Genomic DNA, 22,038 nt, shown 5'->3' on the forward strand with positions numbered 1-22,038 from the left:
GCGTGCCTTGGCACCCCAGTGATTGTTAGCTAATGTCTTACACCACCAAAGGCCCTGAGAAACGGAATATTGTGCTGAACTACTAAGAAAAATAAACTGTGTAGGAGGAGGAAATCGTTTTCAAAGGAGGAGGGAAGCACCTTTCAAAATCGTTGCTAACGTGCCCATTAAAATATTTATGCATTCGGCCTAGAATTCAAGGTGTCAGCCTCGACCTTTACACCACACAGAACCTTAGGAAGGGCGAATTCTGTTCCTGATTCAAGTCAGCAGAACGCACTGGTGTTTCAGGAAATGAGAAGCTTGCCGAGTGTGCTCTGCTGACAAGCGGTGGTTTACATGGTAGGCCCGGGTCTTCGGCGTTCACTGTCAAAGTCAGGCACTGGGGAAACGACAGCGGTACCGGCCACATCGGCCGCGGCGACACTTCCTATGCTCAAGAACGCAGTGTCGAAGCATCAGGCTTCTCAAAAACAGCTCCCTCACAAAACCATTTAGCGGGTGCGGTGTAGTCGGTTTCAGAGAGAAAGGAAAGCATTTTTACCCCAATGGACAGACTCTTAACTATTGTTGGGCTTTTCAAATGTCACAACTTTACTCATGAACGGTGACTAGCTTGGTGACGGGGCTCCGTGCAGAGCTGCAGCACGCATGCACTTGCGCACACGCAGGCACGTGTGCCTGCTGTCTCCCCTGGGGGCCTGGCCCTCCTGCTTCAGGCACAAGGAAGTGTTCTGGGCTTCTGCACCTGCTGACTCTCACCTCCCTACCTGGTACCTCTTAGAACTCTGAGCGGGTCACCCACCCAGGAGGCTCCCACTCACCAGGGCTCACCACCACTGCTGTAATTCCACAGCTGCTGAACCACCTGTATGCGATCCCAAGAGACGGGCATCTCTGAGGGTGGAGACCCACAGAGGTGCCAACAACAGCTGAACTGAACCAAACCCGAGGTGCCCCTGCAGCGGGGTCAGCCTGAAGACCCCAACCACCGACCTCTGACCCTGCGTACTGCTGCTGGCCAGCCCCCAGCCTGGGTCTGATCTTCAGCTGGGGTTGGCCACCCCACCCCCCGGTGCCCTCACCCGCCAGGCCTACCGTCTGCCCCAGGCCACCTTCCCCATCCCCAGCCAGCCCACCACACACATGCCTCCTGGCATCAGGCATCTTGGCTCCCGGTGCCGAACGCACTCAACACTGGTCCAGGAGCAGGGAGGCTGGGCACACAGCACTCCTGGGACCGGCTGTGCTTGCTATGCAGGGGGGGAGCGGTGGCTCCTGGCCTCGGCAGCTTCCAGTCCCAGGGAGACAGGCATCAGCAAACTCGCCAGGCGACAAGCATCTCAGGGCGACCCGTGGCGCTTCAGGGACTGAGGGGTCGGGAGGGCAGCACCCTCGAGTCTGAGGGAGAGAAGCGGATGGGGTGCCGGGCAGCGGGAGCAGAGGGGGTGGGTGTTTCTCTGGCCATGGCAGGTGGAGCTCTTTACAGAGCAGAAGGCCCTGCGACCCCGGCCGGGCCTCCCACAGGGGACAAGGGACGGGAGTTGCAGGACCCGCAGCATCATCCCTCGCACCTGCCCGGATGTCGGGGACACGGGAGGAGTCAGCACTGGATCCCTCCTGGCACCTCGGCTCGGCGTGGCCGGAGGGAGGCTGCTGGGCAGGGCGGCCAGCAGGGCCCCACTGTCATCCCAACGCTGCTCAGAGGAAAGGTGTTCCTTCCAACCCGTCTCCTTCTCAAGGTCAATGCTCTGGAACACGACTGAGCAACTCTGTGGCCCCTTTTTGTTAAGAAGGTTGCTACGTTTTTTAATGGTTGAAAAAGATCAAAGTAAGCACGTTTCCTGACATGTAAAAAGTGTCTGTAAATAAAGTTTTATTGGAACGAGGCCACACTTGTCCGCTGATGAACGGCTGCTTTGAGCTCCATGGCAGAGCTTGGAGCTGCTACAGACACGCGGCCAGAGCGCCAGGAACATTCACTCTGGCCCCAACAGGAACCGCCTGCCAACCCCTGCTCTAGATGCAGCGCGGTTGTGTGTCGTCCAGGGTTTGTCCGTCTCCTGAGTTGTGCTCAGTCGGCCCTATTACTGAGGAAAGAGGGGTGTGAAATTTCCCAACAATGACCGCGAATGACTGTTGGATTCTGCCTGTCCTTGCCTCACGCGTGTCTTAGGCTCTGTTCCTCAGAAGCACAGGCACCTCACTCCTGAGCCCACCCTTCCGTCCTGTGAGCTGCCCTCTGTACCCCCGGCAGTGCTTCGTCTGTATCTGAAGCCCCCTTTATCTGGGGTTAATACTCCCCCCAGCCGACTCAGGCCGCCTGTTCCCACCTTTTCACCTCAACCCCTCTGCGTCAGTCACGGTGTTTTACAAGAAGATGGGCGGGTCTTGCTCTTCCATCCACTCTGGTGTGTCTCCTCGCTGGCGTGTTTCGTCACTTACGTTTCGAGTAACTGCTCGCGTGGGTGACGTCAGGGCTGCCGTTTTGCTACTTGCTTCCTGTCTGCCCCCTCCTGGGGTCTCTGTTCCTCTTGTTCCTGCCTTCTTTTGGTTAACTGAGTATTTCTCCACCTTCCATTTTAATTTACACGTTGGCATTTTAGCATCATTTTGTAGTGGCTGCTCTACAGACTGCCTTACATGTCAGCTTTCAGTCTATTAGTGGATATCGTTCACATCACATAGGAAATTAGTGACTGTCTGTGCCCGTTTACCCCAAGCCCCTTTATGTTGAAGCTGGAACATACGTTTCACGTGCAGACACGATAAACCCCACGCTGTGCTGTGAGTTTTGCCTGAAACAGTCATTCATTTTAGAAGAATTAATAGGAAGCTGGTCTTTTATCTTTACCACCCGTCTTACCATTTCCGTACCCTTCCTTCTTCCTCCTCGAGGTCCCAGTGTCCGTGTGCTGTCACTTCTCTTCAGCCTGAAGAGCTGTTTTTGGCTTCTTCAGCATTTCCTACAGAGTCTGCTGATGACAAATGCTCTTAGAATTTACCTAAATTCTCTTGATTTCACTTTTTGTTCCTAATGGATATTTTTGCTGGATACAGAACTCTGGGTCAACTCCTCTCCCCGCCAGAACTTGAAGGCACGGTTCCACTGTCTTCTGAGGAGGCTGCAGCCCACATGACTACATACACATCTTTTCTTCCTCTGGTGCCTCGAGATTTCGCCTCTGTTGCTGCTTTTCAGCAGTTTGACTATGGTGAGCCTAAGCGAGGCTCTCTTTACATTCATCCTGCTTCACAAAGCTGTAGATATAAGCTTCCACCAAACTTAGGAGGTTTTCAGTTATTTCTTACTTCACATTTTGATGCCCCATTCTCTTTCCTCTCTTCCGGGGCTCCAATTACACCTATATCAGACACTGTCCCACTGCTTCCTGAAGCTCTGCTCATTTCTTTCTTCAACCTTTGTTCTCTCTGTTCTTCATGTTAAGTCATTTCTACAGACCAATTTCTTAGTGCACTGAATCTTCTCTCATCCCTAAGGTTAATTTTTATTTCAGATACTGCATTTTTCAATTCCAGATTTTTAAATAGCTTCTATTTCTCTGTTGAGATCTTCTACTCTCCACCTGGAGCCTGTTTTCCTTTATGTCCCCGAGCAGAGTCAGAACGTGTCTGATGATTCCAACACAAGTCATCATATTGGGGTCAGGTGCCTTGTGGCCTTTTCTCTGGAGTGAAGGTCATGTTTTCCGTTTTCTTTTCTCCCCAAATGCCTAATAGTATTGAGTTGTAGCGTAGACATTGTAAAACGATGTGTGGCAGAGACTATATTCTGTTACATTCCTCTGATGAACAATGATGTATTTCCCCCCCACACACAAAGGTCAGTAACTGGACTTTGATGAATAATTCTGGTAAAAGCGTTTCTGCACAGATACGCAGGTATAAAACACATATAAAAAATGAACATAAAGATTCCTTCTCTCCTTAAGTACGTCTTAGAACAGCCATGACTAAGTTTAACTTGATATGTATTTCAGAGCTTAAAAACCCAAGAAATAAATAACAAATTTTTGCAGCTTAACTTGAGGCACATGCGTTTATTGTCCTAACACTGGAAATACTTTCTTGACATTTGATTTGATACTCTTATTGGTTAAAGCTTTTGCCTTTTAAAAGTTTTTCTAGGAGAAAATACAAGAAAAAAGTATCCAGATTACCCATCACTCTTTGAACATTACTTAGGAATAACGTGATCTTAAAATACGTCAATTTTGAAAAACACTGACAAAATGCTGGACTGTTATCCTTATATTCAGGATCTCTGTTTTGAAAAAGAAATGAGTATAAAAAAGTAATTTTGTCCTGACATTGGTGGGATGAGATACATTCGTACTGTTCACAAATCCAGCACATAAGAGTGTCTGTTTTAAATGAGATCAACACTAACACGTAACAAGAAGTAGAGAAGCCAACTTTAGGAGACGCGCTCATCCTACCCAGTCCCTCTCGGGTTTTACCACCGTTGATACTTTTGTTTTAACAAACAATTAACTTGGCTGGACTCGGACTCAAAACTGTCTCCCTGCTTTTTTAGCTTTAGCTAAAATCTGTCCCATTTCAGGAATTGCCAAGAGATACGAGCAGAGATGACACATGGGATTAGGGGTTCCCCAGCTCTCACTCTGCCCTTGGGTTCGGGTACCCAGCTGTGTTTTAGCCCCTCTGGGCGGCATCATGTGAGGCCAATCTTCAGGGAAAAAGCCATAAAACACAATGAGAAGCTCACCGGGTGCCCGGCCTTCTCCTACTCCGGATGCTCTCTAGTGCTGACAGGCACTAGAGGGGAAACTGCACGGATAAAACTGTTCCTTGAAGATTCGGCCTCTTAGCTGGAGGGGCACAGACAGTGGCCAAGTGCCTGCTGCTGGCCATGGGCTCATTACCACAGTGGTGACCATGTGCTGAGAGGGGCTACAGGGCCTGGTCACAAGAGAACTGCTTGTCCACACTCTCTCTCTCTCTGGCCTACACAAACATTCTGTGAACGTCTGTGAGCTGCAAGGCTCTGCGTCAGACGGGAGCAACTGAAGACTGACCACAGAGGACACAGGGAGTGCCTGGGAGACATGCCCCGGCCCCGGCTCGCCCTTGGCTGCTAAGTGCCCACCGCCCACCCCTGACTGACCGGGCCGGCAAATGTGGGACACACAGGGTCTGGCCGATGGAAAGCCTGTGCTCTTCCCAAGTACACGCTACGACATGGACATGCGTGGAGAGGCTGGCCATGCAAGGCGACAGAGAAAGCCATCTTCACCGAAGGCGCCCCCTGGAAACCCGGGCTTCTCGCCCCTCCCTGGGAGGGAGCACGGCGTGAGCAGTCTGCACTGCCCCGGGACCGCCGACAGGAGCCCAAAGGAGCCCTCACGTGGCAGCTCACGCTTCAGCACCCGACAGGCTGACCCACTGCCAGTTCCCCTCGGGCAGCGGCATTTACATTCCCGGGGCCCCTGTGCCTGCTGGTCGTCGTGTGTGTACTTCGCCCAAGGAGCTGCTGCGCTGAGGACACTGCCCTGCCCGGGTTAAGAGCGCGGCTTAGCCCGCACGCAGTTCCTGAGGTTCAAGTGCGCGTCACCAGAGTCAGACTCCATTCCACATGACTCTGCTCGGGCTGGAGTGCCCGCCCGCTCCCCCCAAAAGGCTCCTTTGCACCGAGCTGTGCCCTGTGCTAAGTCTGATGAAGGTGGCCTTTCGGGGCAGGGCTGTCGGGGGAGCCTGTGCTCTGTGGCCACATCCCCTTAGACGCAGAGGTGACCTCTGACCCGTGTGACAGCACGAGGGTGAGGTACGAGCTTCACAGATGTAAACTGGCAATTTCTGTCCACCTTCTCTGAAAACACGCACATAACTGAAATTAAAACGGGCACGCAATTTAAAGCGACTCTTAGGAACTCATTAGGAAAGTTGTCAAGCTGGGTGCTGGTTAGCAATTCACCCCAAACCTGTGTCCTGCTCGCCCAGAAACACCACCATCACCAGGCTTCTCACCACCCAGAGCTCTGGCCGCCTCAAGGGGGAGCTGCAGGGGCTGCAGGTACGTACGGATTACCTGCTTTGCAGGCTCCCCGGAGCCTCGGCCACCTCCACCAGCGCACCGACCCTGAGAGACCGAGGGACATGGCTCAGGGCTGGCAGGGAGTCAGACCCTCGACCCACCTGCCCCTTCAGCTCTGCCCTCCGCCCCCACCAGCTCCAGCCTGTCCTTCCGACGGCCGCCGAGGCGGCTGGGCTGCACCTTCCTCTGGTTAGGGTGCCATCGTCGCCCCCCACCCGACCCTGTTCAAACGACTCCTTCCTCATCTCCCGTTCCCTCCACCTACTGCACCCCGCCCCCACCCCGAAACTTCCCTCGGAGGTCACCAGGCCACCTACCTGCCAACCCAGCTGGCCCTTGTTTATTAGACTTGGCCGGAGGCCCCAGGAGGGTAGAGGGCGTTGGCACAAATGCCAGCTCCCGGCACAGAGCCCGGTGAGCATGGGCGCCAGGACCACGTGCTTGCTGCGCGAGACGCTGCCGGGCCCTTCCACTCGCACCCCGTCCTCCTTCCTGCTCAGCACGGGACACCCCACACCCAGGGAAGGCCTCCGTGGAGGGGCAACCGGGCAGAGGCTGCAGGACCAGGAGCAGCTGGTCAGGCCGAGGAGGCAGGAGCGCCCAGGAGGCCCGACTGGACCGACAGCGGCCTCTGTTCTCCTTTGCCTTGTCCCCAGCTCTCCTAAACGTCCCCCTGGGCTGCAGAGGGAGTGCGAACCCACCAGGAGCTGAGTGCTTGGGGTGTGGGGACAGCCGGGGTCACCCCGCGCTGGGCAAGGAAGACAAACACTTCCCATCACGTCCCCAGAGCAGCCCCGGAGGAGCGAGCGAGCCCTGAGAACACAGCCCCAACCCCGTCCGTCCCTGGCGTGGCTGCCGCTGGGATGCCCCGGACACGGCATTTCCCAGCAAGGCTCTAAACACACGCAGCACCGGTGCGTAGTAAATAATTTTTGTTTTCTTCCCGGCAAAAATGAACAACAATGGTGGGACCAGAAAGGCTCCCTGTTCACAGGAAACGCCAAGGGTGTCACCGCTCGCTGAGGGCTGTGTGAGGTCACGGGCGACAGCGGCCACGCTCAGTCACGCGCGGCCTCCCATTCAGCACAGCCAGCGGCTTTTTTGATAAACTGGTCCTTCTGGGGGGAGGGGGCCAGGGGACTGGGAAAGCTGCCTATAAATCTTTAACAAAAGATCTGAAATGGGAATAGGAACTACATTCTTTCTCTCAATAGACAAAGCCTTCCCCATCAAGATATGCTTGTATTCTCAGACAAAACCTTCATGATAACATTAAAGCCATGAGAACCCGCTCTCTGTGGGAACCTTGGCAGCCTGCAGTAACCCGGGATGAACGTAACCAACCCAGCGGGGAACGTGGCACTAAGCAGCCCCCTTGAGGGCCACAGCCGTGAAAAAGCACGGGTCCGGCCGAGGCCCCGGGGCCCAGACGCAGGCATGGTCCCAAGGAAAGCCCCCCGCCGCCCCGAGCAGAGAGGGTCTGCACTGGGTAGCGGGGCAACGCCTCGTCCAGCTGGAGGGAGGGCCACAGAGCTGAAGGAGCCTTCCAGAATCCCAGGAAGGTAGGAAGAAGGATTAAGAAAAAGAAGCTCAGATGCCTGTTCTTGGGCCTCCCCCTCGGAACAGCAACCCCTGGTGTTCCGAGTGCAACTGGCCGGACCCTGTGGGTGTCTGCGGGGGCTCCTGTGCGGCCCAAGCCCCTTCCCAGAGTCCAGGCACTCGCCCCGGGCTGGACCTGGGCGCCCAGAACTGAACACAGATGTCCCTCATCACAGCATTAAAGAGCAGGGATGGGTGCCTGAAGGTGCAGACCCCAGAACCTGGGCCATGCGGGGGCCAGTCCCAGTGACGTCGGGGACAGCAGCGACATCAGTGCCGCGGGGAGAGCCATGTGACGCAGAGTTCGTTCGGTGTATGCGTTAGGTGCCCCCTGCGGGTGGACTCTGGTGCCGAATGAGCTATTTCGGACGGAGAGGCAGTAGTCTGGAAATAGCAGATTCACACTTACCAAAGGCACCATTAGTCAAATTCCGGAAGGTTCCGAACGGCCTTTCTTCCGGTAAAATAAACATGCTCCAGCCCCTCATGTTGGCCCTGAGGCTGGGCTTAGTCTCTAGGGAGTAGACCGCCAGCCCCACCCGGGGGCTGCCCAGCACCTCGGTGGGAGCACTGGTCCTATGCTGGAACGAGGAGGAGCCTCCAGGGCCCAGCAGGATGCCCTCGGCCAGGTGCACGCAGGCACTGAGGCTCTGGGAAACCCGTGGGCGCCCCTCCTGCTCTGCTGGGGCCTGGCTGCGGGGCTCCTTCTTCCCGCAGCTCCCAGGAGCACAGCCCACTGCAGACTGGAGCAGCTGCCCCTCCCCGCCACCCACCCATCCCACACTCTTCAAAACAGATGCTGCACTTAGCAAGCGTGCCCAGGGCACGGGTGGGGGGAACGAGCCCGCCCCGAGCCCCGCGACGGCCACTCGGCACCCCGGCCCAGGCTGGCCCCTGTGCAAGGCCTGGACACAGTGGCAGCCAAGGTCTCTCCCAACTCTGAGAGTCTGCGACCTGAATTAGGGTCGGGGGAAAGAACCCAGCCACCACCCTATCTGCCGCGATCCACAGCTCTGGTTTTAATAACAAGTGGGCAGCAACACCCCCAAAGCTCCGGTGGAGCGAGGTTATGGAGCACGCGCTAGGGCGGGGGGACCCCTCCTGCGGACGCCGGCCAACCTCCCTGCTGTGAGTCAGTACTCCCTCCAGCCGACCTCACGGTACCGAAGCGAGGTCAGTGAACCGGGGTTTCAGAGAGCCTCTGCGTGACATCTCCACACGCAGACACGACACACAGAGGTCATCTCCAAGGGCTGGGGACAGTGAAGTGCAGACAGATAGGTAGTTAGGCACGTGAGTGTGTTACCTTCCTCGTCAACGCAATTCATCTGCAAGCGCGTAACTAATGTTTAAGTAATGGACGTGCTCAGCCGAGGACGGACCCAGAGGATTGCTGGAAATTCAGGAGCTGTGGCTCCAGCGCGCCCCGGGCTGCGAGCAGCGGGGCCTTCAGGGTCTGGGCATCATATCCTACCTCCTGAAAACGCTATTACACGAAAACTAACAAGTGTCTGGAAACTTAAAAAATTAAATTCTTACTAAACGTTGCTATTACCTTTGTCAATAAAGATCTGGAGTGTTTTTTAAAAACCTCTAACCCCATCTCCCTTTATCACATCTCCGCCAAGCGCAGCAGGCGCAGCTCCTGAGGGGCAGGGGCGCTGAGAGCCGAGTTCAAATCCCAGCTCCACCACTGACCTGACTCTGTGGGCGCCTCCTTCCTCACCTGCAAAACTCTGTAAGAGGATGTAACCTGCAGATCCGTGCAGGGATTAGGTCGCTGGAACAGCTGCTGCTGGCATCGTCACCACGGGGTCCGCACACCTCACTTCTAAGAGCGGGAAGCGGGAACCAACACCGTTAGCCCCGCTCTCCTCTCCTCGTTTGCTGCAGACTCAGGCCTGGCCTGCCCTCAGGAAGAGGAGAGGCTCCAATTCTGAGTCTATACTTTCTGGCCATGGACCCCTGGGCAAGCCACCTCCCTTCCTGAGCCCCAGCTCCCTCGGCAGAGACGGCCTTGTCCAGGACCCTGGGGAGGACTGACGGATGACAGGCCACATCCCTGGGCCAGCGTGGGAGCCTTATTCACGAGCCCGTTTCGACATTGCCCTTCTGTTAGCACTTAGAGCATCCCTCCACCCCGCCCACCCGAAAAGGGTTCCAGGGGTGGTCAGGGAGTGTGCCAGCTCCACCCTTCCCCTGGTCCTAGACAGCTTGCCTCCAGAACTTTCTCCTCTGCACGGCCACGGCCTCGCCACACTGCAGCGCGGCAGGGCCCCAGAGCTGGTGATGTGGGAAAGCCAGCGGTCGCAGTCTGGCTCCCCGTCCAGGCTCGGCTCTGAGCCTTCCTCCCGGCAGCCGGGCTCTCGGGGCTTCCGTGCCCTGGCCTGCAGTGCTGTCCTGGTGGCGACCTCGGAACCCGCTGTGAAAGTGGGTGCCCTCCCCTTAAAGCTGGCCTGCCCTCCCCGAGGACAGGGGCTGCAGTGCCCCCGCACGTGTGGCCTCACCGCCAGGGAAGGTGGAACACGCGGGCCAAGAGACGCAGACGACCTGCAAGGGCTGGGCCTGGCCCACCCTGCCCCAGGCCACACCACTGGCGACCACCCCACGCGAAACCAACAGCGCGAGACACCTACCCTGCTCTTCAATTAGGTGGGATGACTAAAATTCATGAGAGGCACGACAGGCCCCATTTATAAGTCATGAGTGTCGGATTACAGGCGGCCGGCTGGTGCGGCTGGTGCCTGGAAAAGCGCTTCAAACCCAGGTGGTGGCTGGGTCTACACAGACTGCATTTCCGGTCTGGCTGTGGTTAAACCCTGCTTTGCTGTCACAGTCTAGCCCGGAAAACGGCGAAGAAAATGAGGACTTATTCATAGTCCGGAGACTGTGAGGAGGACCCGGGGACCAAAGGCCTTCGGCCAGGCCTGCAATGCAGGGCGGCAGCGAGAGGGGGCAGAGTCAGGCTCCCGGCTGAGGAAGAGGAAGAGCGAGTGGCCCTGCGGAGCTGCTGCTGGGCCCAGAGACCTGCCATCAAAGCAGGCAGCGACACCCCCTAATCGTGCTGTGAAATGACAGCAAAATGCAAGGGTGTGTAAGTCTAGAGGGACTTTAAGGACACATAAATAATTTGGTTGAAACTGATGAAGCCTCACACCCTCTCGCTAGGCTCGCTGCCCCCGCCCCTCCTGAGCGGAGCCTGTGGCCTGACCCTTGGCTGTGCTGACCTTATGCGGGCCCAGGGGCAGGGCTCTCCCAGCCGCGGTCAACAGCACAGCACGCAGGTGCCCAGCCCTGACCGCCTCAAACGGAGGCTTAAACGCTTTCAGTTTCTGCCCGTTTTGCTTTCAGTTTCTGCCCGTTTTGCATTGCGTGCTACATACACCTCCACTGCGGATTTGCAGATAAAAGCACTTCTAACAATCACTCCCAATTCAACATGGTGGGTGGCAGTCCTTCAAGTTTCTTTCTGTGATGTTTCCATCAGTTTACAAGCTGTAAGATACACCCCACATCCTCTCTCCACTTAAACGGGGGGCAAACAACCTACACTCACCCCAAGACAAATGATTCATCTATAAACGATTTACATAATTTATTGATATATGTGTATGTATTTCGTGTAAGATTTAAATAGCTGGTTTTTTAATGACAAAATTACCATCATCTGGGAAATATTTTGCTGGTGGACACATTCTAAACGGGTTGCTTTTAAGAGCAAAGAGTAGGACCTACCTGGTGGCGCAGTGGTTAAGAATCCGCCTGCCGATGCAGGGGACACGGGTTCAAGCCCTGGTCCGGGAAGATCCCACCTGCTGCGGATCAACTGAGCCCGTACACAACTACTGAGCCTGCACTCTAGAGCCCACGAGCCACAACTACTGAACTCCGTGCGCCTAGAGCCCGTGCTCCGCAATGAGAAGCCACCGCAATGAGAAGCCCGCGCACCACAACGAAGAGTAGACCCTGCTCGCCACGACTAGAGAAAGCCGTGCGCAACAACAAAGACCCAATGCAGCCAAAACATAAATAAATTAATTAATTTTAAAAAAAAAGACTTCTAAAAACCATTCTTGCTTTACCGCTGCTCGTGTGTGCAATACTGGCCAAGGGCAGAATCGCTCGGGTTTCTCTGTAAATCGCCTCCTTGGAGTGGCACAGAAGGCCTCCTAGGATCTGGCCCACCAGGGGCCAGAGCTCCCTCAAACGACTCTGCACCAAGCTCGTGCCACGCAGGCTTAGTCACAGCTTCCCCAACACGCCGCACTTCCCTCTACGCCTCTCCCTGCCATGCCGCGGCCTGGAATGTGCCAACTCACCTTCGCTCACTGACCCCCTACTTATTACTCTTTGCGACCAGGAGGCCCAGGGCCACGTCCTCCACACAGCTAGCTTCCCCATCCCCCGCCCCCTTTCTGTGCCCGGGAGTTGCCTCCTGTTCTGTTCCTGTTGTCCGCATGCTCCCCTTTGGCAGAGCGGGCAGTGACCTGTATTCTGACTGCCCTTCCTACTCTTCCTCTCCAGACCATGAATCACAACCTTGACCCCAGGCCCCGTGAGTACCAGGCACAGCCTCGGCGCCAGCGTGCTACATGACCTCCCTCCAGGCCTTCCCTGACCTGGGGCCCTTCGATCGCTGGCATGAGGGCGCCGGCATCCCCCACGGACCCCTACGTGCACACGGCTGCATCTGAAGCAGAAGCCTAGGCTGCTCCCGCACCGCCCCCCCCCCGCACCTGGCACCACGCCCGGCACCTGGCAGGTAGGTGCTCAGTAAGCGTTGGATGGAAGAACAACAGGCACAGAGCTCCTTGGGAAAAACGACTGCAGCTGACATTTCATTGTTTCTAAAATACAATGATCTGAAACACAAGGAAATCCAGACTTCCCAACGCAAACAAAACAGCCCTGCACGACAGGTTTTCAATCACCTCAGTCAAAATTCAGGAGACTTGGACAAACTCCTGCCCATTTATGGGTCCCCCCGGCATGCCGCCTGTGCTCTGCGGGGGCACTGCGAGGGTCCCCCGGCCTGGGTGGGCGGTCACGTCAGGGCTCCCAGGCACGGACACACACGTGTGTCTGGAACTCTCGTCCACTGAGAGAGCGGGCAGTCTGCCACCTCCCAGCCTGGGCCATGTGTCACCCTTCAGGCTTCCTTAGTCTCTCGTCAGCAGGAAATCCAGTTTTCAGTCAGATATTCTGTGAGGCCCATCCAGGTTTCTTTCACATTTAAAAAATGGGGGTAAAATACACCTCACGTAAAAGTGACCACTCCCACCACCTGTGGGCGCTGGGTTCAGTGATAGGGACATCCCCACCATCCCCCCAGGACTGAAACTCTGCCCCCGTTCACTCACTCCCCGTGCCCCTCCCCCAGGGCCCACATTCCACGCGCGGGGCCTCATGGGAGTGGGATCACACAGCCTTTGCCCTTTTGCGTCTGTACTGTTTCACTTAGACTGAAAGTCTTTCAAGGCCCATCCTCCAGCCCTGTGGGCGGCACCTGCCCCCTCGCTAGATGGCACTCGGGGGGCAGGGGGACGACGAGGACTGAGCCCAGCGCTCTCTCCACAGGGAAGGACCGACTGCCGGACAATCGTCCCCCAAGTCCCAACGGGAGTAGCCTGAGCACCGTCTCCCAACAGCAGGGGACCCTGGGGAGCAGAGCAGACCTGCCCCTACCCTCGGGCCTGCAGACGGGCAACCCAGTATAAGCCTCAGGGTGAGCCAAGCGCCACGCAGGGCGGGCAGGTCCAGGGGAAACCCATCCCCAGAGGGCCTTCTGATAACATTCTCCAGGACTGGACAGCATCAGTTTCCAGCGATGCGAGAAGAACTGTTGGATAAGAAGCACAACAAAGAAACCCTCCACCACCTGAAGGAGGATGGCCAAGCCTGGTCCGGTTTTCGCTGAAAATGAAAACTGGAAGCATCAACGCAGAATCCAAACTCAAAGACTCTGAGCTATTCTCAGCCCAGGACCGAACCCCCACACAGGGGAGGTTCCCACGCACTGAACAGCGGTGGCACGGAGGACGGGCCCAGAACCAGACACCTCAGGACCCCCTGCCCGCTGTGACAGCGAGGGTCCTCACATGTCCCAGGCATGGGCCGGCGGCCTGAAAGCCTCTGGAGGCCTGTGGGCATCGCCTCGGCTTGGGCAACGAAAGCAAACACAGTTACAAGCTGGGCGCTGTGTTCTTCCCCTGGGTTCTGGTCCCCAGAACCACCACTCGCGCCTGGACCACTTGCCCATTTCCCGGGCCTTCTGGTACGAGGCCTCCAGACTCCTTGAGCTGTCCCTCTTTCAGGCGACATGGTGGCCCGATTCTCTGAAAATAGCCCGTAAGTGACGCAGCTTCGTGAAATCAAGGAGTGCCAGGTGTGTATACGTATAGCTGATTCACTTGGTTATAAAGCAGAAACTAACACACCATTGTAAAGCAATTATACTCCAATAAAGATGTAAAAAAAAACCAGGAGTGCCAGGTGAACCAGCAAGGTATGCCTCAGGAATTCTTGTGGCACGAAGGAAACCGAGGGCAGTGAGGTGCTACATCTCCTTTCACAAAACAGAAAGACCAGCCAAGAGTGCCACCTGCAGAAGGCCCCTGGGGCGTCATGAGACATGAGGGGATTCCTAGGAAGGCAGCGGGCACATCTGAGCCGCAGAAGCGCTGCAGAGTGTAAAGCACACCTGTTGGAAGGTCCACGTTAGATGCGTCGTGCAAAAGGTTAACTCCCAACAGGTCACCTGTGGGCAACAGCGTGCTCACTCAAGGACGCCACAGGGCACATGCGTTTGCACTTGGGATACAGTATATGAACCTGCATTGCTCAATTCTCACCAAAGACTTGTGTTCCTGGGCGCTGCCCTGTGGATTTTGAACGCTAGCCTGAGTCAACAGCACAAGAAGGCACTGGGCGGGCCGGGCTGTAACCTCCAGCTCAGGGTGGGGTGAGGGGGCAGGGGCCTGGATTACAGAAGGGTGTTGATGCGGCGGGTGATTCAGTGGGGCTGCCCCCGGGTCACGTTCCCACTCTGCTGCAGCGGCGCTGGCCTCCCTGTCAGTTTCCCTCAGCAATCCGGGGAGTGGAGGAAAATGACTATAGCACTTAAGGTACTTAAACTTCGAATGTTTTCTTTAAGGCGCGCTTTTAAAGGGTAGGTTTTTCCCACAGGAAGAAGAGGTGAGGTTCAAGTTGGGACAAATCATATCCTAGGAATCCTGATTCACAGTAAGCTAGGACAGAAAGTGGAAAAATGTTTTAAGAAGAAAAATAGACATATACAAAATGAACAAAGTTTCACCCCTCCTGAATGAGACAGACGAGACTAAACCTAACCTTCCGCACAAATAACCCTGCAAACCACTTGGTCATTCCCAGGCCGTCATCAGGCAGGTTTCGAGAAGTCGCGTCTCGCCGTCAACCGAGAGACCACAGGACATTCCTCTATGACTCTCCTCTTCCCTCCAGGACACTTCATGAACCAAGAAGGAAACAACGGGTGGGGGTCTGCTTCCCAAGGGAAAAGGCTGTCTGGGAACAGACTGGGTCAGCCCAGGAGGGCGCCTGCCCCTCAGCGAGGTCTGCTCAGGGCTCTGGGCAGGCTGTTCCCAGACTCTCAGAGGGGACCCCACGCTCCCACTTGATCCCAACTCTGAGGCCAGACTCATCAGCTGCACCTGAGGGCGCACACACACATTAACATGTACACATGCATACATTATACCCATGCACACACACGCACACATTATACACATGCGCGTGCACACACACAACACATGCACACATTATACCCACGCACACACGCGCACACATGCACACACACGGCATGCAAATGACGGGCACCTACCTCCAGTGCCAGCATGCAGCAGGAGCTGGTCTGCAGGAGCTCCTGGGCAGCCCCTCCCTTGCCCTCAGACCACAGGCCCTGCAGGAAGCAGGCACGGATGCTACTATGCCTGCTGGGGCCTCTGGGCCCCCAGCCCCCAGCATGCCACACCTTCACCCTCTTCCTCGCCTCAGGTTTGTGGGTCTTACCAGAACCCCCTCGACACTAACAAAACAGCAGTTTCTATAGGTGCCCCCTGACCTCCTTTATCTGATGCTCTGAGCCTGAACCCTAAGAACATAACATATTTTTACAGGCCCCTCCCAAAGCTGCAGTGCTTGACGAACGGTGGGAATCCAGTGTGTTAACAGACGCGGCCTGTCAGGAAGCGGGAGAGATGACGGTGATGCTGAAGGCACCTGTGGCCAGCCCCGAGGTCAGCCCCGAGGTCAGCCCCGAGGTCAGCCCCGAGGTCAGCGGGAAGCCTCCTGCGAGGGCGGAGCCAAGGCGCCCCCCCCTCCCTGCCCCGGGGCTGCCACACAGCTTCCGCCTGGAGAGAAAGCCACGGGCTTTCTGCTCTGACCTGGACCTGGGCTCTCTACCTGCCCTCGATGCTCTGCTGCTGCTGGGGGCTTGTCGCGTGTGTCACACGTGTGGGAACCTCCTGATGAAGGCGCACGAAACCGGCTGCCTGCAGGGGCAGCACCAGGTGCTGCAGGGCAGGAGGGGCAGCAGTCTCACTACCGTGACCGCTGAACTTGGTGAAAATGCTGTATATTCAAGAAAGCAGAACTGAAGTTGTTTTTTTTGTTTTTTGGGGGTTTTCTTGCGGTACGTGGGCCTCTCACTGTTGTGGCCTCTCCCGTTGCAGAGCACAGGCTCCGGACGCGCAGGCTCAGCGGCCATGGCTCACGGGCCCAGCCACTCCGCGGCATGTGGGATCTTCCCGGACCGGGGCACGAACCCGTGTCCCCTGCATCGGCAGGCGGACTCTCAACCACTGCGCCACCAGGGAAGCCCAGAACTGAAGTTTTTAAAGGCACCCTCCCCTGCGAGGGACGACGTAGAACCACGGTGGCTGCACCGGGCCTGCTCCGTTTTCTTCCCGAGCTCACAGGACGGCAGTCATGGGACTGCTGGCCTGCAGTGTCTCCCACGAGAGGTGGGCGTTCCTCCCATGCTGTGCCGACCAGAGGTCTCGGCCAATAGGACCAGGGAGGGAGGGCTGTCCTGGCGTCACACCCACCTCCTCCTCTGCTGTCACATGGGCCTTCTGTCCTCCACAGCCCAGCAACGCGGCATCGCCTTCTAGCACTGAGGCATAGCACTGCTGCCGGTCCAGAGGCTCCGGCACAAGAGGTGCTCACTTGGAATCAGGGGCCCTCAATTCAGGTCCCAAACTGGCCGGACAAAAGCCTTGCTGTGGACGAGGCCAAGAGTGCTGCGGTGTCCTTGGCGGGGCACACACTTCACGCCAGGGGCCAGCAATCACAAACGGTTTACAGTGTTCCAATTTAAACTGCACTTACGGGCCTCCCTGGTGGCACAGTGGTTAGAATCCGCCTGCCAATGCAGGGGACACGGGTTCGAGCCCTGGTCCGGGAAGCTCCCACATTCCGTGGAGCAACTAAGCCCATGAGCCACAACCACTGAGTCTGCACTCTCTAGCCCGCATGCCACAACTACTGGGCCCACGTGCCACAACTACTGAAGCCTGCACACCTAGAGCCCGTGCTCCGCCACAAGAGAAGCCACCACACTGCACCGTGTCAGGAACCAGGAATAGATATTGGTTTGGCAAAAGAACCATCTCATGAGAATGAAGTTACCTGGTTTGTCACCTGTGGAGCTCCCTGGGTGGTGGGTGCCCCAGGTAACAAGCTGCTCGGCCCAGTTTAGGTTTTCTGACCTGTCGTCAGTGGGGTTGCTCCTGCCCTGGCCCCCCGGAACCGCTGGAAAGAGGAATGACCTGGCCTCCTCCAAGGGCGTGTAGCTGAGGCTGGCTCCCCGGTACCTACCCCACCACCACGGTCTGAGCTCACAGACGGACCACGGAAGTTAACTCTAACCTAAATACGGATTCCAGCTGTCATCCTCAACGCCAGGCGATGGAAACCTGGGAAGAGATGGTGGGGTTTCAAAGCGGCCGCCCTGAGACGGGCTCCTGAAGCACCCACGCGCCCGGCGCGGCCGCCGACCTTCGGAAGGAGCCGTTTCGATTCCAGCGACACACTCAGTTATGGAAAGAATTATTCCAACCAAATAGAGAATACAGCTTCTAACAAAGCCACTACCCTTCAGTATGCCACAAAATTACCAAGTGAATCCCAGACGACTTGAGGTGGGCGGCCACGGGCTGGGACGCCCGCCACTGGGAAGAACCACGCAGGGGGGATGTGGCAGGCCCTTCCCAGAAGCAGGGGCAGGGAACCTGCTGGCGGGTGAGGCGCACCCTGGCGCCCCCCTGATGGGGCCCAGCACCCAAAGCTGTCAGGATCTCCATGGTCTCAGAACCAAGACCACGTGGGGCTCTGTTCCCTCCCGATTAGGGTGTGTGCTTCACCTCCTGGAAGAGGACTCAGAATTCAGTGTCTCCCCCGTGAAGTGGAGCCAGCAGGGAGGGGATGAGCTCCCCACCTCGGTGCCCGCTGGGGACAACAGAAGCACATGGGAACCAGTCATGATTCCCGGGGCCTGCACACTCCGTGTATCCTCTGAGCACCACCTTGCGGCGACCACTCCCCGCCCCATCCATCCTCCCGCCGGGCCGCTGTGGGGTGGAGGGCACCCCATCTCCCAGCCTGTGACTCCCCTGGTCCTCAACGCAGCGGACTTGAAATGCAGATGGAGGGAGGGGCCAGGCCGAGGGCTGGGGATTTAAGCTGAAACCACTGACTTCGCTCAGCTCTGCTCACTGCGCAGCCCACCTGCTCTATTCGCGGATGGCCGTGAGACCACAAACCAGAAAGGTCTGTAACACACAGTGAAACCTACAGCTTCCACTGCCAGGATGCTGAAGCTGAAACACGGGCCAGACACTTCAAGGTTTAAACACCCGACTTCCCCCTGGTGGGCTCCCCCGAGGCAGGTGGACCAGCCCTCCCAGCCTCTGCTTCCTCACGTGGGATGGTGACTAACGCTCTCTCCATAGTATTTATGTGTGTCCTCATCTGAGTGGTTGCGCGTCTCTAACAGAGACTGGCCACATCTGCTTAAAGGGCAAACACACGCAATTGGAACGAGAGGTAATGCATATTAGCTCCGTTTGGGGTGGGCACTGACCCTAGTGTTCCCTAGTTCCCCACAGGCCTTCTGTGTCCTACACGCCAGCAGGTCCAGAGGCCTCATGTGCCCGGGTCGGGGCAGGCCGTCCGGGACCGAGGAAACCAGGAGTCCGGCCTTTGACGAGGCCACGTGGACACGTCTGGCATCTAAGGCGCGTCACTCGTTCTTTCCTTCCACACACACACACAGTGAGCCTCCCCTGGGCACGGGCCACTAGGTGAGCCCGTCTGAATCTGCCCTTAAAGGGGGCGGGGCAGGGCGGGGACCTGCAGGAACAGTGATGGGACGACAGCGCTGCGGGCGCTGCTCGGAGCCTCCCCGGGGGCAGAGGACACGCACACACTGACCACAAGAGCCTAGCCCGGGGACGGGCTGCGCGTCATCACATCTAAACCGCCACTCACCGCAGAAGCGACGTGCAAGACAGGATCATCCCTCGGACAGAACTAGATGCCCAAGGGCGTCATATCTGATAAAGGACTCTTTAATGAAGAACTCTCACAACTGATTAAGAAGACAAACAACCTGACTGAAATATCAGCAAAAAACGTGAACACGCACTTCATCTAAGATACACGAATGCCCACTAAGCACACGGAAAGCTGCTGAGAGTCAGTATTCATTAGGGAAACACAAATGCCGTGAAGGATGTGGAGGCTGGAGGGAACGGTCTTCTCTTATAAAGTAACCCTGGCACTTACCGTACGGCCAGCCGCCCACTCCGAGGTCTCTACTCATGAGAGATGAAACACAGGTCCACACAGAGCCTTGCAGGCAATGCTCAGAGCAGCTTTATTTAAAACAGCTCCCAAATGGAAACAATCCACCTGTCCATCAGCTGGTGAATGAATAGAGCAAAGGGGGGTGGGTCCACTCAGTGGGCTAGTAGTCAGTGCAGCAGGATGGATGGCTCAACCACAAAAGCACTGCAGAAACCAGGCCACGGACTGTGTGATGCTGTTTACACGAACTTCAGAAAGGGCAAAACTATGTATGACAGAGGCGGGCGGGTGGTGACTGGGGGTCAAGGTGGACTGACGTGAGGGGCCACTAGGGAGCCTCCTGGGACAATGAAAATATTCCTGGTCTTAACTGTGGTGTTGGTTCCAACTGCAGACATCTGTCTATCAAGGGGATCAAACTGTCCACGCTGAGTGGGAGAATACTGTTTCAGCTTTAATAATTATTAATATACAAAATCCAGTAATAAACACCACACCTCTGGGTGTGACAGACAACTTTAAGAAGCTCTGACTCAGATCAGAAAATTCTGAATACTATGTTGCCCCTAAGAGTATAATGAAAGTACATACAACCCTGAGAAATACACTGGCCATCTGTTGTCTGTTTGCAGTCTAAGCCCATCTAGGAACAACTCTCATTAAGCAGCATTCCTTTAACCTGTGCAAACAGCCTCTGTCCACAGTCCTGCTCTGCCCATGACCATGACCTATGCAGTGTTAAGGGTCACCTTCATCTCCTTTGGGTCCGTCTGTCACGGCCACCTGCGGTGACAATCCTCCCTCTTTCCATCACCATTTCTGGATGTTTACATGGAATCAATGTACCTGCGACTTTCAAAAGCTACATTTAATGTCTAGCCTACGTATCATATGTAAAATACAAATACGTATTACCCCGGAATACCTAAAGTAGATACAAGTCTCATGTAATACACGAAATACTCAAAACCAAACAATGAAATGTAAGTTGTGTGGAAATTGAGACTCACAGCCTGTAAAGTGTGAAAGTTCCAAGGAGCTGTGTTGGTTCCAGGGTTTTGAGCCACAATACACGTGACTTATCACCAAGGAAATGTGGAAATAAGAGCTCCCAAATCTCTACCAATCGTACCAACTTATTTCTCAGTAATCAGAGGTTCTGAATTCTGTACTTGTCACCATAACCACGGTGAGATGATCTAGAAGTTAAATAATGGTGCCTGACTCTGACCACATGAGCTTAGCCGCACTGCTCTCGTTAAGGCCTCAACCCACGAACCCACATCGCTGCACATCAAAGGGACAAAATAAATGCCTGGTAAGATTAACTGCCACCGGATGTACCCCATCCTGAGGTCTGGCCACAAAGGTGGTCTCCAAGCCTCTCGCCTCACTGCCACTCTGGAGCCGCCCACCCTGAGAGGTCTCCCCAGCCCGCCCGGGAGGGGGTGCCGCAACCTCTGGGGGCCAGCATCTCACCCCAGCTCTTCTCCTCTCAGCAAAGGCGGGTCACTCCCCCACCTCCAGCACGAGGACTAAGCCGCACGGGGACAGACACGGCGCCCTATCCACCCCCAGTGGCCTGGCACATGTGGGCACCCGAGGAAGGTGAGCAGGGTAAATGAGAGGTGATCAACACACGGATGAAAGAACAAAGAGTGGCCCACGTGGTGCACACTCCACCACCCCCAACTCTCCAGAAAAGGTTCGTAACTCATCCGGGCCACTTTCTCAGGCCTCTTTTTTTTTTTTTTTTTTTTTTTGCAGTACGCGGGCCTCTCACCGCTGTGGCCTCTCCCATTGCGGAGCACAGGCTCCGGACGTGCCGGCCCAGCGGCCATGGCCCACGGGCCCAGCCGCTCCGAGGCATGTGGGATCCTCCCGGACCGGGGCACGAACCCGTGTCCCCTGCATCAGCAGGCGGACTCCCAACCACTGCGCCACCAGGGAAGCCCAGGCCTCTTATTTTTAAAGATGAAAAATAAAACACCGGGGATGCCAAAGGGAAAACATGTTGAAACACAGCAACCTAAACACTAAGAGTGACGAGCCTGCTCCTTTATTAACGTGCCTGACAAGACAGGTACGGCACCTGCTGTGCTGTGAAATGCCCAAGTGCATCTGCCTGCAGAGCGCCCTGACGCCAGGGGGCCTGTTCATAACTGAAGGGGCCGCATGCTTCTCTAACTGATCTGCACCACGCTGGGCCTTAGCCTGTGCTCTCTGAACAAGAAACATTTTACCATGTTCAGAGAAACTTTCCTGTAACAGCCAAAATAAATAGATTGTTTAAATATTTTACTAGACACATGTGGAATTCTAGAATGAAACATGCTTCTAAATAGTTTGGCCCCTTATCCAGTTGGAAAATTACAGATTTTAAAACTTTCTTAGACAACGGGGAAAATTAAATACCCTGGCCACATTTTTAGGGCCTAAGGCACCCCCGGTGGTAATTTGGAAGGGATGCCAGTGTTTTCATATACCAGGCTTAGTAATGCTAACCTGAGTGTTAC

The 22,038-nt window shown here is 55.9% G+C and overlaps 1 protein-coding gene across 4 annotated transcripts in view; it reads right to left on the reverse strand.

Moving 5' to 3' along the window:
• The window catches only part of SLC45A4 (solute carrier family 45 member 4), a 73,591-nt gene that overhangs the window by 9,130 nt on the left and 42,423 nt on the right, over positions 1–22,038 (reverse strand). Inside the window, exon 1 of one of the 4 annotated variants that reach the window (XM_082858503.1) lies at positions 11,758–11,903. The exons of the other annotated variants lie outside the window; for them this stretch is intronic. The gene's annotated coding sequence lies outside the window, so the exon portion shown is untranslated. Of the gene's footprint in view, positions 1–11,757; positions 11,904–22,038 lie in introns of those variants that run through there. 4 annotated transcript variants of the gene reach the window in all.

Source organism: Leucopleurus acutus, assembly GCF_964270905.1.
Source record: "Leucopleurus acutus genome assembly, chromosome: 17".
Lineage (NCBI taxonomy): Eukaryota > Metazoa > Chordata > Mammalia > Artiodactyla > Delphinidae > Leucopleurus > Leucopleurus acutus.